The 15,549-nt window shown below is 32.2% G+C and overlaps 1 long non-coding RNA gene across 1 annotated transcript in view; it reads right to left on the bottom strand.

The window, feature by feature from the left end:
• LOC118181804 (uncharacterized) overlaps positions 1–15,549 on the bottom strand; it is a 111,116-nt gene that overhangs the window by 23,535 nt on the left and 72,032 nt on the right. The window lies entirely within an intron of this gene.

The following is a 15,549-nucleotide window of genomic DNA, read 5'->3' as shown; positions in this document are numbered from 1 at the left end:
TTCCGTATGTGTTTCAAAATGTCTTTTAAATTGCAGACAGAAAATATGAAAGACTAAGTGCAACGTTGTAACAACTTTCATTTCCGTCCATCGTCTCTTGATTTTTTTCTGAATCCATTTGAAATTAACATAATTCAAGGTGAGTTTTCCATTTCCAATATAATTATGACCCAAAAAGCATCTGGAGAATTAGAATTAATAAAGATGCAAGAAGATCATGCTCTACAATATAAATCGACGCCGATTACTGAATTTTGGAAATTTGCACCAGAATCGAAGTATCCTGAATTAAAAAAGGCTGCTTGTCGAATTATTTCAATTCTCGGAACAACGTACTTATGTGAATCATTTTATTCCACTTTAAAATCCAAATACCGATCAGTATTAACTAACTAGCATCTCAAAGAATTACCGAGAAGTGCAGTCACCAATTTTTCACCAAATTTTAAAGAATTATCAAGAAAAGTAAAATAAATGTGTTTAATTTTTACTATTTAAATTCAATACACATATTTTGTACTTTTAGTTATATGTTTTCAATAAATATAATTTCTGTGAAAAAAAAAATTTAATACCTTTTTTGCATACCTTTTAAATACGTATTTAATTGCGGCTCGCGAAAAATTTCAAATTTTTAAAAATGGCTCAGACTGTTAAGGAGCTTGGTCACCCCTGGCATATTCATAACATTGCAAACCGTCTCAGTACTCTGAATATAACATATGAATGTATTTTAACTCGTAATTAATAATTTTACACGTGTTTATTTCTACCGTCGATTCTCGAAAGGCGTTCCCTTGGATTATACGTAAATATGTGTTATTCAATATGATGCTCCACCTCGTTAAGTGATGCATACGGGATTTTAGTGTGTAGTAAAACTGGGTTAGATGTAAAAAGAATGCGAAAAGAACTTAAGAGGAGGGGTAGTTTCTTGGATAAATGTGGTTAAATCAACCACGCCTGAGAACACTGGCAGGAACTTGGGTGGGAAAAGACTGAAAGCAAGTATTTAAGTCTGAAAATCAATAACTTTTTTTCTGAAAGTTTTGCTGAGTTTTGGTGTCATATAGGTTACTTGTTGATGGTTTAACTTTGTACTTCTGACGTTGGCAGGAATGACTGTATAATAAATGCACGTAATATGTAATTCTAAAAACGTGTTCTTATTCTGTCACATATTATTCTATGTAACGTATATGTTGTATACCTTTAACAGTTAACCGCATCTAAAAAAGCCAAGCAAAGCGGGTTTTGTTTTTAATGAGATGCTCAAATTTAAGGGAAGAAAAAAAGTTGTTTGATGCTAATATTTTTAATTATTCAACTACGCACATGAAACAGAAAATTAAAAATAAAAAATAAAATTTGAAAGCTTTCAGATTTTATATTGCCCCCAAAAATGCGTTTTTTTTTTTTTTTTTTTTTTTTTTTTTTTTTTTTTTAACGTTTTGTGCGTTACCTCTATTTATTAAATATCATGTTCTTCGCACTTAAACCATAGCATTCAGTTCAACAGCAATATCACAAAATAATTTTAAAATGAGCATATCTTTAGAATTTCCGATACACAATCTCGCGCGCTAGACATACATATATATATAGTATATATATATATATATATTTCGTACAGTGTTACCATTGCTCGTCTTGAAATCGTTGAGTTTGTTAATCAAAAATTCGCTAAAGTTTTACAAAATATGAAACAAATAATCGATGGAGGATTACGTGATTCAAAACTGGATGGCTCTAGGTACCGTTGTTTTATCACAATGCGAGAAACTTACATACATTCATGCAGATTCTTCACTATTTAATTTCTGTATATATATAATACAGAGATCTAATATTTGGTCGCAATAATTTAAAAAGTGAACGGACATTTATAGTGAAACAACGCAGAATGCCAAAACGAAATTAATAGCCTTTCTGGGCTAACGCCCTTTGGGGTAAAAATCAGAAATAGAACTCCATATTCTGGATTTTATTAGAAGCGACCATTGCAACATAATTAGCTATAGAGAATTATTGTTAAAAGAAAACTTTTAGAATATCAGTCTTTATGACATAATATATAAATAAGAGTTAATTGATTTCTGCTAACTAAACAGCTTAATGCAATTATTTGTTACGATTTCTAAAGAGACGAATATGTTAAAAAAAAGTTTTAAACCTTTCTAAATTAAAACAAAAATCGTTAATAAAATCTGAATTGTAATCCCACCAGCAGCCATGCGGTTAACACTGATAGTTCAGTCCGAGGTACGATTTCCGAGAACGGGCTGGCTGCACGGGCGTTTTCATGGTTTTCCCCATGTGTAAAGTACAGGGGGTTGGACAAAAATATGGAAACACCTTTAAAAATACATGTTTCTTTGCTTAATATGGTGTAGGAAACCCGTTGGCATCCAAAACAGCTTGCAGTCTTCTCGGAATGAATAAATACAGTTCCTGTACGTTTGCCAAGGGAATATTATATCATTCTTCCTGCAAAACGGTGGCAAGTTCAGATAATGATGGCGGTGGATAATGAGAACGCACTTTCCGTTCCAATGTAGACCACAAAGGTTCGATAATATTCAGGTCTGGTGACTGTGGTGGCCAGGGGAGATGGGACAACTCATCCTCGTGCTCAGAAAACCAGTCCTGGACAATGTGAGCTGTGTGAACAGGGGCTTTGTCGTCTTGGAAGACACCATCACCATCGGGGAACAAAGTTTGTACCATGGGATAAACTTGATCGGCCAAAATGTTCACATAAGTCTTGGCAGTCATGTGCCCTGACACAGTTTTAATGGGGCTAGCAGAGAACCACGATATGGCTGCCCAAACCATAACAGAACCCCCGCCATGTTTCACTCTTGGCAACAAGCAGTTTGTATTATAGGCTTGAGATGGCGTTCTCCAGACGTAAACTCGGCCAGAAGTGGGAAACAATGTGAAAGAAGACTCGTCAGACCATATTACTCGCTTCCACTGCTCTATAGTCCAGGCTTTATGACTTAAGCACCACCTTTTCCTGTTTACGGGCATTAGCATCACTGATGAGTGGCTTCTCAATTGCAGCACGGCCAGCAATTCCATGTTAAGCTCCCTTCTAATTGTTTTGGTACACACAGGGTTCGGTAACACAACATTCATTTCAGCAGTAACTTTTGCAGCTGTGGTTTTCTTATTTTTCGTCACAATTGCCCTTAATGATCGTCTGTCACGATCACTCAGGACACACTTTCGTCCGCGCTGTGATTTAGCAGATGATGTTTTTCCGCTTTTCAAATATGCGGAATAAATCTTCGATACAGTACCTCTTGAAACACTAAACACCTCGGCTACCTTGCTTACGGAAGCACCTACCATACGTGCTCCAACAATTTGCCCACGTTCGAAGTCTGTTAATTCTGACATAATGCAATGACAACCTCACATAACAGTACTCCGACAACAACTGAACTGTTTAGCACATTTACGAAGTTGTCTAGTGGCGTCAGTACTCAAAAACGCCAGCGCCACCTACATATTTCATTAAAATCAATCTTTCTTTTCAAACATGCATTTCACAAGGTGTTTCCATATTTTTATCCATCCACTGTATATACGAGTCAATTCCCTTTAGGAAGTCCTCCACAAAGGCATCCCTTCGCTTAGGCGAATAATCCTTGAGGCTTTGTCGTAATCGCATAAATTAAACAAAAGCAAAAATGGGAATTGTAAAATTTGCATTTTTTAAATCGCATGCTAAAGGCGTCTGTGGTAATGCCGTTTTGATTTCTTTTTTTAGCTGAAATGCAAAAATATTGGAATTATTTCTGATTTAAAAGTAAAAGAAAATTTTGGCGTTGATTTATAGAGTCTTAACGAGTAGCTAGTTATTCTCGTATACCAGGCAAATGCTCAGCGGCCTAGTTGATAGATTTATATGAAGTAAAAACAAATTAATTTTGTTTCAATAAATTATATTTATACTTTTGTATTTTGCATTCTGTCTAAAACTACAGGGAAATTAGTAAAAATATGCTACTGATTTATTTCAACGTAATTGTAACTAAACCGTTTTGTTGCTGACTAGAAAATCCATGTGAAAATTAAAAAATATTTTATTACTATTTAAAAATATTTAATTAATTTATTTCAGCGGGATAGTAAATTATAAATTTTCTTGGTTAAATGATGCACTTGTGTGACACTTCGTTAACGTAACCATCTTACTAATATTCGTCAATCTTAATTAATAAGGGATATGCTGTTTTTATCAGTTTATTGACAATGTCATGGAATTATCATTTCTTGAATTATATAAAAAAGTTATCACTCATTTAAAAAAAATTGCGGCAACTGATTTTGCTTTTGTAGACATCTCTTGGATAAACTGATAATACTTAGAATTTTATACATATATAATCGGAATTTTATACATATATAATCGGACGTATGTACATAAAATGCTCAAATATAATTTACAAAATCAACTCACACTGAGGCACTTACTCTTACACTTATAATTTCAAACTGAGATTTCGTCAGTTTATAAGTGTCCATTATAATCAACACTTGAATTTAGTATAAATTACTAGACATTTTTAAATTCAAAAGAGTAGTTTCATTATAAATAATACAAGGCTCTTTGAAACTTTCTACTAAAAAAAAATCGAAAATTAGAAGTAATTTCTTCGCGTATTGCCCTCTTTTTTTCTTCTTTAAACGAAGTAAAGGAAGTATTGTAATCGCGAAAAATTTCAGGTATCAATGTAATTTCAACGGAAATATCCATTTTGACCGCTTTCGAAAACATTTAAACGATGTTTTGTGTGATATCTGTATTCAAAGACAGAATAAAGGACGCTTTTTTCCTAAACGGATTATAAAATGACTTTAAAATGGGTTCAGAAGAGTTTTTTTGTCACATCTATACGTACGTATGTATCTCGCATAAGTCAAAAACGAGTAATCGTTGAACATTGAAATTTTGTATATGGGACTGCTATATGTAGTGCTGCCCAGACGGTGTAGTAAATAGAAAACCTATTGCGGTACGGTAGGACCTGGGTTCGAATCCCGGAGAAGGTATGGTTGTTTGTAAATGTGTAGTGTCTTTGCGGCACGGGGGCCCTCTAAATATATGGCAAGCCGAAATTCCTGTCGTGAGGTTTGGTGGTAGGGAAAAAAGGGTGGAAGACCCTTGGACAAAACCCAGGGTGCTGTCTCTCAAACATTGGGGTGGCAGCAGAAGTCCAACCTCCTTGTGACTCTAGCAAGCATTCTTCCATGGAATTCATTGACAAGACAACAATATAACATGCACACCTCAATTTTTCGTTGCAATCGGCCGCACCAAACGTATACGTGCATTTTTTTTTTTTTTTTGCTTTAAAAATGATTGAATAAGTTGTTTTTATGATCCGGTGAAGGTTTTTATGCCTTTACTGCATGCAATAGTTATAGAATTATCAACAGTTTAAAAGTTTAAGTGGAGTTAAGCCTAAAGAGGCTGCCCTTTGTTCACATTTGAAACGCTTAGTAGAATAGTGAATTCAGATGGTGCACTAATTTCAAAGTCTTTCTTGAAAGTTAACAATTTTGTGCGCTGAAAATTTTGTCTTCCGCTGGCCAGACTGCTTATTTTTGCGTAGAAATTCTAATTCTAATTAAAAAAAAATTTAACTGTTTTTAACTGTAATTAGTGTTTTAGATTGTTCTGTCTTTTACAATTTTTTGCCATACGCGGATGTCATGGGATGTCCACGTCAGATTTCTTATGCTAATTTGATCGTCCGAATGTCAAGAAGGAAATTTAAGCATGTAATTTAATTTTTGAAGGATGCGGATAATAAGACCGTAGCAAATGAAACGTATTTATGTGTAAACTACTGGTATTCATAGTGATATTGCTTTAAAAGAAATCTACATTCCAATAAGAATGCAAAAAATATTAACATTCCAGTATCTGATAAGGTAGCTTCATTTGTACTTCCCTGTAACTTTTTGCCCGTTCTTGTTGTTCTCTTTGCTACTCCTTTGGCCTCAAATCCTCCATAAATATTTAGAGAAAAATGAATGTGCAGCTGATTAAAGTGAAGTCGAAGGCTGAATGTGAGTTCCTGTTGACTTCGCTGTGATTCATCGGCTCTTGTGTTAATGCGGCATAAATTTCAACATTTAGAAAGCAATGGGTCAGTGGGATCTTCCAGGCAGTTGTCTTTGTTAGTATGACGAAAACAATTACTACGTGGTTGGATCCGTACTAAAATTTAGGGAAGCTCGTTCTCTGAACGCACTGAGGAAGCGGAAAATTATGCGAATATTTTAAAAATCTTTAGAATCTGATGCTAAAACGCTGGCAAAATGATCAATGAAATGGTGTATAATTACGCTTAACCGCATCTAACAATTTAGTTAAATATTGTTTCATAGAATTAAATAATCAATTAGCAGCAATACATATTCCTAATACCAAGAATTAATGAAGGTTGTTAAGTAATAGTTTCATTTTACTTTTTCTTATTGTTGTTGTGCGAATAACTTTCTAAAGAATTTTCACTTAAATTGTTAAATCTAATTAAACATAAAATAAATGAATGCGCTTCAACTATTAACCATGAAAATTTATAAATTAACAGTTATTCTATTCTACCGAATTTATAACAAAGGAAGAGTTTTCATTTGTTACGACTATTATTCCCTTATATTTTTTATTTAAATCTAATTGTTATTAAGTTAAAAAAAGGGAAATTTTGCCGAACGAATTGCGATAAAAATATAAAATAATTCAACGTAAAAAAATGTTAAAGTCATCAAGCAGAATGAGAACGATTAGTTTTCCAATCTATCTTATCTATCTATATTATCGTTGACCTTTCGTAAATCCTTCTCGTATTAGAGAATGAACGACTTCAGTGCCAGGTGTAGGGAAGAAAGGCATTTGTAGGCTACGTTCATCTTTTCTTCTAGATGCAATAATCTACTTGACCAAACTGTATATACTTGTTTAATTGAACGTTTAGGAAGAAGAACACCTGTCAGCAGATAAATGTTGAATTGTTCCGCAGTGACATGCGCTTTTCATATGGGACTTCAATTAGCACAAACTAGAATTAGTCTGAGCATCGTTTACTAACTGTCAGATGTAATAGATTTGTATACCTGAAATATTACCCGCTCGTCAGTTAGTATTATAAGGTGCAATGAGTATGGAGAACTTAGTATCCCAGTTGCGGAACTACAACATTCTGACCTCGCTCATTAATCAACTAAGTAATTTGATATCTTGTTCCGATTGTGCGGTTATCCAAAACTCCTGAAACGCCTCTGCGCTACTCATTTAGAAGATTTGTAAACCATTAAATCTCAACATCTACCATCACCATAAGAGGGTTAAATAGATACCAATCAGTTACGAACCTGTTTTTTGTAAAGTTTGACCTGCATAGTACCTCAACAGTAAATTTCACGTAATGTTCTATTTTTCTTCTACCAACTTTTGTTCTTCTGTTCATGAAACTGTTGATGATAGTGTTGCTCTTCTTTTTATATATTTTTAAAGGTAATTGAAGAAATTGGCATGTCATGCATGTTGTTAGAATCAAAGGATAGGTGGGGATTTATAAAGGAACGTTCTTTACAAATAACCCAGTTTCTTTGCGGAAATGTTTGGATTAAACTTGTGATTTGCTCGATATAACTTTGAACTGTTGTTTTTGAAATACAAGTGAGGAAATCTTAATTATTTTTGGTGTGCGTAATAGCTAGAAATTGAGAAAGTTAATAATTTTATCTTTTTAATCCATCGTCCAAGTAGTGTAAAACTAAAAAGTGATGAACCTTTCGTGTGAGAGATCATTAGGAGCAGTTTTACTTCAATTAAGTTCTTTCTCTTCTCTGTTATTACAGAAAAAATCATTTGAATCACAGGCAGATTCTAGTTAGGGAGTTCAACAAAGCTATGTGTCATCATTTCTTTCTGTTTTTCAATTTATCTTTGATGAAATTTGACTGCTTTCATAACTTTGTATCTAGTTAATTGCTAAAAAGATTTTTTGAATAATCCACCAAGTTTTTAACCAAAAAAAAACCTAACTGTTTGCGTTGTTTGACATTTCATTAGAGTATGTTGCAATTCGGTAAAATCTAAGATATTTATCTTTCAGTTTAATTTATCTGTTATTGATTAACAAACTAAACTATTTAAAAGCAATAGATGCAATTCTTAAGAATATTATTTTTTTACTTTTGAATCTGATTGATTTAAATAAAAATGTATTTGACTCATGATGTAGCTAATTAAAAATATTAAACATTTTTATAGAATTACGTTATATATATATATATATATGTGTGTGTGTGTGTGTATATTAACTTTTAAAATATACAGCAGATGTGTAACCTTCCCATGTTAGGCTAAATGCATATTAATCTAGTATCCTATAAAATGTTTCATTATTGGAATAACTGTCTACTGCCTAGCTGTATTTATTGATAATCTGTGCCACTGATGTGCCATACTGAACATTAAAACGGTCCGTTTGGGTGACCTTCTGTTTAAATCTGTATATGTAGTTTTAAATTTGTTTATATAAAGTTTCATGGTCAATAAATGTTGTGATTTAATGAACTCTGAACTAGTAATTTACTAAAAGTTTTACATGCTCGTATGTTTCTACATATTTATACATGTTCGTTGTAAAAAAAAAAGAAATAAAAGGGAAGAACGAAAGTAAAAAAAAAAAAGAAACACTTTCCTTTTGTTCATTAATAAATTGGAATCTCAGTTCCCAAGTACTTACTTCTCCATCACTGTATTACGATTGACGAATCTCTTGCTTTTCAATACTTTTTCCAGTCAGCAAGACACTAGTGAAACATTACGTTAAACTTTAACTGACGCCTCGAAATAAAACCTCTCCAAAGTGTTCCTGTTTTGAGTTTAGCAAAATCAGGCACACGATTAACAGACCTTGTTGTCAATCGACAGCAGATTACATTTTCTCTCCTTAACGTTTTCCAGTAAGTGCTATTTTATAACATGAATATCGTAAATATGTTTGTAACATCCTATAAATAGTCAACTTAAAAATTTCCAATTTGTGCATCATTGATTTTTTATACGCAAACAATTTTACGCACAAACAAAATTACATTTTAAAGTACGGGGTTCAAAAGTGTTTTATCTCTGATTTGTTTGATATAAAACGTCTTGAGTGTTTGCTTCAAACATTACTACCGTCAGTGACTAATATATACCCGTCGTTGGTAAACATCGTATCTTTGCTAATATGTTATTTTTTTGCATATATATACTAATGCAGATAGAGTAGAGGATGTAAGGAAAAAAAACTACAAAATGATTTTATGAAACGTCCTATGAAAAAATATGATTTATCATTTTTATATGGCATATAATAACCACATTTCTCCTGAAAAACCTGTAATTATTTTATTTTTCTACATTCATCTCATTATGTTTTTTAAAACGAGAAGTTAAAAAGATACATTTGATACATTGATTACTGCAATTTCGTATATGACAACGGAAATTAATTTTTATATTATGATGATGGTGTTTCAAATAATGAAACGGAATTTCGGTCATTACGGAATAAGAATTCATTAATATGATAGAAATGAGCAGTTTAAAAACATAATCAATGAAGTATTTTATCAAAACTCCATCACGATTAATTGAAATATTTAACTATTAGTTATTGTTTTATGATATCGCCATTTACAATCAATAATCACCGTTCAATCACGAGTAAAATAAAGTTTAAACGCATTTTGCGTTGCGCTCTGATTCAGATTTTCTGTCGCTGCCCCATTTTTAGTATTTCTAAATAAAAAATTTCCATTAAAAGGAAGATTATTGTGTAATTTTTCTCTTCTCACGATTAATGATCAGCGAGTGGATGAGAGTACGACTTGTTTATTTTACTCTCAATTGATAATAATCTTAGATGATGGGAAGTGGGTGCAATCGAAAAAAATAATGTTATATCTAGGTAACTTCATTCATTTTAAAAAATTTTTTACATTTACCTACAAACAACAGATTTGGTATTACAAGAAATTTCTAGTTATTTTTGATTACAAATAGTTTTAAATAATATTTTTATTTTAAGCATTACGAAAGATAATATGTTTGACAAAAACCCAGTTAATCAAAAATTCATTGTTAAACGCGAATTTTTTTATTACTCAAAATGCTTATCCTCATTGCCCTCCATTTTCAAACTTTCAGACGGAAACTCTCGGATACATCACTTAAATATTTTCAAAATTTTCAAAGGGTCGCATATTTTTGTAAACCAAAATTAAATCAGCAGAGTTCACGGAGCGTCAAATTTCAACAATATATATATATTTGTGATAATTTTGCGTAGATGACTTGAAGATTTGAAGATAACGTAGGTTCACAAAATAATGTAACGGACACAACATCTTAATTTATTCAGGAACATTGTTGATAAGCATAAACATGTTCACACATCATTTTGGGTGCAATAAGCACCCTCTACACTTTTATAAAACGGATAGCCATTAGAAGCAGAGAAATGAGCGAGGCGCATATGCACAGCGAGAGGCGGGCGGAAAAAGAGACTTTGCACATTTCAGCAAAGCGTATTTATAGGATTAAATCCTTTGTTTAAATTTTGAATGGCGACTGGAAAGAGCCAGGCATCATTATGCAGATGACGTAATGAAGATTATTTTTTAAGACAAGCGGCTTAGGTTCCAGGAAGGGAACATAGCCGAATTAAAGCAAAGGATTGAAAGCACTATTGCTAAATTAAAGTTAATAATTTTGAGTTACATATTTTATATCTTACATATGCCCCCTTCAAAGAGAAAAAGAACCTAGCAATAGGAAGATTTTCCAGAAGAAAGCATTGGAGCTTTAACAAGAGAAATATAACTTTGTGAAAAATCATAAAATGTTTACATAAATTTTGAATATGCAAAATTTAGAAAGTTTTAAGGCTTGAAATTATTTGCTTGAATATCATAATGTGAAATTTATAGTTTTTCTTTTGAAAGAGTTGTGCAAAAAGTGTTGTGTTTCCAATATAAATCCAAAATTTTCTTTCTCGTGTTTATAATTTATCTCGTGATTATAAAATTTTCTTTCTCGTGTATTTCTCGTGTATAAAATTCTATTAAAATTATTTATTTACTCATTACGAAACAATTCATATTTTTTTAATTGTAAGGCAATGTAAAATAAGCCTTAGAGATTAATAAACGGAAAACTTACAAAATGCTATACAATAATATGAGTGAACATAAATTATGAAATATGAATAAATAAATGAATTTATAAAATGTTAAAATAGAAGAGTTTTATGATCCAAAATTTTGTAAAAACATAGGATTAAAAGTCCTTTTTAATTATTAATATTTATCATGCTATAGATGTAGGGCTTTCTCAAGAGAAAAAATTTCCATCAAAAGGAGAATAATTTCAAAAAGAAATTTCTTGCATTATTTCTGAACGGTTCAGAGGAATGAAATTTATCTATGCTGCGATCATATCTATGCTGCTTTATGAAAGAAATACCTCACATATTTTTTTCCATAAAGGATAAAAAACAGGTATTTAATAATCTATCTCCATCCTTCAAAAGCATGATAAGTAATCTTTCGGAATATACAGTTACAAATAAGCTTTATTTTTCCCCTTCTGTTTTTCCGTCTAAACGTGAAGATGCTAACAGCAAAATAATAAAAGATGTTTTTCCAGTCAAACCAAGCGATTAAACATTGGTATTTGGTTCCGGTTTCAGCACTGACCAATCCGCAATTTACCTCCGAAGTTTTAAAAATATGCAGCATTTCACTCCTGGCAGAGAGGAAAAAATAAGTTTTAAAGCATATTCGAGATTCTTCAGTCAATGGACGCATTTGTTAAAGAAAGAGTTAAAATAATCTTATTTTATTGCGTGACCTTGAAGTTATATTTGTGATTCTAAGCTCGTTTCTTAGTACTTTTTATGAATATTTAAAGCGTTAGAAAAATAAAATATTTAGCATTTACAACTTAAATAAATTTTAAGCGTCTCGGGGAAATAGTTTTAAAATTGTTAGCCGTGTTAAAATTCAAATCATATTATCATTAGCCATTTTAAAACCGCTCAATTAATGCACTGTGGGAAATTCTGGAAAACAAATTTGATAAATAAAGGAAAGCCGAGGAGAAGTAAAGATTATTTGATTTAATTGTGGCAATTATTATAAAGAAATCTACAACCTTAGTACTTCGTAATAGAATCTAACTCTCGAAGAAGAGTTCATCATTAAATATTTCATGTAAAATATCATAAAAATAAAAAAGCAAACGATTCTGGATTATTATATAGCACATGGCGTTAAAAACATCTTTTATTAATTGCAAGTAAACTGCAAATAGTCATAAAACATATAAATTAAAGTCATTATACATTAAATACATATATACATCTTGAACGACTATCGTCTTTCAATCTTTACATTATCATTAGGATTTGTTGAATTTTCTCATCATTAGAATTCGTTGAATTAGGTCATACTTTGACAACAACATATGATTGCTCATTCTTTCAAAATCGCATTTTATACATGGCTTTACTCTGTAAGAAATTTCTCCCGCCTTCTTAGCATGCCTTCGTGGTGTAGTGGTCAGCACACTCGGCGCGTATTCGAGAGGTCCGTGATTCGAGTCCCGGCGAGGGCATTGCTTATTTTTCATCTCTCCTGCTATCAAATATCCTAATGGCCCTATAGTGACGCCCGAACTAAAAGGGTGGTGGATGATGATTCTTCACCATTGGGTCCCCTAATCCACAGTCGCCCTTTAAAAGGCCGAGTATGTAAGGTATTTCTTCCGCCTTCTTAGCATGCCTTCATGGTGTAGTGGCCATCACACTCGACGCGTATTCGAGAGGTCCGTGGCTCGAGTCCCGGCGAGGACAATGCTCATTTCTCATCTCACATGCTTCGAAGTAACCTAATCTCTCTACAACTTGATAAATTTAATGTGATTTTAGCCATCATACTCGTTGTCGATAGATATATAATTAAAGCAGGAACTCTCAATATGGTAGCTTTCATTGTGATTAGTCTCTTCATTTTTGGAAGGAAATATACTTAGATAATCAGTAATTTGTTGTAGCATGTTATTAATTACCTTCGGGCATAAATATATTACTCAGTAATACTCAATATTAGAAGAATGAATCATTTTTAGAAAAGGCAAAAGGTTATATTTTGACAGCTTTAAGATTCCGTATGTCTTTCTGAATAGGAAATATACTCGGTCTCTTATACTGTAGATGATTTATAACTGAATACCATAAGATGATTATTTGAATTTTGAAGCTACGAGCCTCACATTACGATGATTTCTGTGCAAGCTTATTTTAAGGCTGATGACTAAGCAAACACTTAAAAACATGTTTATTTAAATTTGACAAAGGCAAGAAGTTTGTTTTTAAAAACTTCAATTAGATTTTCACTGAAATAGTTACGAGGAAATGCGGTTCATTCTGAAAGCGTGTTTTCATTATACATGTGGAAAAAAAAATTATGCGAACCCAATATAACAAATGCAGTATTTCATCAAGTGATGAAAGTGAAGGAAACTGTTGCTATTCAAAGGTATTATTATTATTCTTATGATTATTTGCGTGTTCCGCCCTAAGGCACTACGCGGAAGAGAGGGATGCCTTCGTGGAGGACATTTTAAAGGAAACTGGCTCATATTAACATGGGGTAAACCACAGAAACGCCTATGCAGCCAGTCCGTCCGCGGGATTCGAACCTTGGACCGAACTACCAATGTTCAGGAACTTTACCGCTCAGTCGCTGGTGGGCACAGTGGCATTAATGAGAGCAGATTCATTTCTTTTAGTCCAGATGGAAAGTGGTTAGTGACTCTGACTACCGTATTGAAGGGCCCGGGCTCGAATATCGGAGAAGACATTGATGTAACTTGTCCATCCTTTCATAGGAGGCAACGGTGTCCCACCTATTAGGTGCCTCCATAATAAAGAGGCCACCACTTCCGGTCTTAGGTTTATAGGCCAACGCCTATAAACGGCTAGAACCTTTCATTAGAGGGGACAAAATCTCCAAAATGGATATCAGTTCGCAAATACTTCTTATTACAATTTTATATCATTCATAGTAACAGTAAATATTATCTAGTAGAGAGAATATTTTAATTTATTCATATTAATACCCGAAAATTATAATAAAGATATATTTTAATAATATTTAAATATTAATTCTCAAAAACTTATACTTCTAAGAGCAGTTGTTATTAAATACAATAAACATCTTAAAATGCCTAAATTTTTTAAACATTTATTTGTTATAATGTTAAAATCTCTATAAAAAATGGAAAGAATGTTTTGAAAATTCGATTTTGGGATTTTGATTCTCATTAAAATATTCCCAAATAAAACTCTCTCGCAGTAATTTGCATTTATCTGCATATCGGTGTTTACATATGTAGCGTAGTTACAATGATACTTTGCTCAATCAAAATTTGATACCATAGGAAAAAGATTCTACGCCTTTGAGATAAAACAAACGTAACCCCAGGCTGGGCGTTGAAATGAGACGAAGGTGGAATCAAAGGTTTCAAGCGACTGAAAAAACAGCCATTTTTTTTTTCTTCATGCCCTAAAGGCATGAGTTCAAAATACTTCTCAGAGTAAAAGCAGCTTCACTTTTCGCTAAAAGTAAATTGAGTTCAGAATTATTGTTGGGCAGTACAGAAACGCAAATGCATCAGAAAGGAATTGTGTTGTTTGGAGTATATTTATTACTTCATTTTCCTCCTAGACTATTATTTTTGTATCCTATTTGTGCTTTTAACCCAATACTTTCCAGCAGTTCCAATTTTCATGTAGTTTTTGATACAGAAACGATTAAGAATGCTGACTTCTTAACAAGGTATCAAAATCCATATATAAGAAAATAGAAATTAAAAAATGCAAACGGTTCTTCAGAATATGATTTTTTTTAAATAAAATTTTTAATATTTATTACAGTACACATTCTGTTCACTATTTGTTGATGGCATTACAGGTAGGTGACAATAATCCTTCTCCTAAATTATATAACAGCTATACCATTTTTAATACCAGTGATAAAATATTTAAAACCTATCACACCTGTCTGTTTCACTTTTGAATGCATTTTAAGAAAGCATTCTATACTGCATTTCCTCTCCAAAGAAACTTGTGTTCAAAAAATTTATTTAAGTTTTTTCGAAATCAAAATAATTATCTCATCATCTTCGTATATCATAGTTTTTTATGTGTCGAAATTTGCGCTAAATATCTAATTTTTGAATTTTGCACAATTTATCGAATTATTTGTAACTAAAAGGGGGTGTTACATAACTGCGATAATGCTGATTCTATATTGAAACAGATTAACCAGTTTCTTTTCAAATGCAAAAATAATTTTTTTTGCACCTGCATTTTATACAGAGACTTGAAAACGTCAAGGTGATGTTTATAGAAATATTGAACGCAAAATGAAAACACTTAAAAATTAAATTCTCTCAGCCTAATT

The sequence above is a fragment of the Stegodyphus dumicola genome, chromosome 2, assembly GCF_044657685.1.
Source record: "Stegodyphus dumicola isolate Sdum_Otavi_A_Nest chromosome 2, ASM4465768v1".
In the NCBI taxonomy this organism is placed as follows: Eukaryota; Metazoa; Arthropoda; class Arachnida; order Araneae; family Eresidae; genus Stegodyphus; species Stegodyphus dumicola.
Note: the sequence above shows the minus strand (reverse complement) of the source record. Positions and strands in the feature narration are given on the sequence as shown.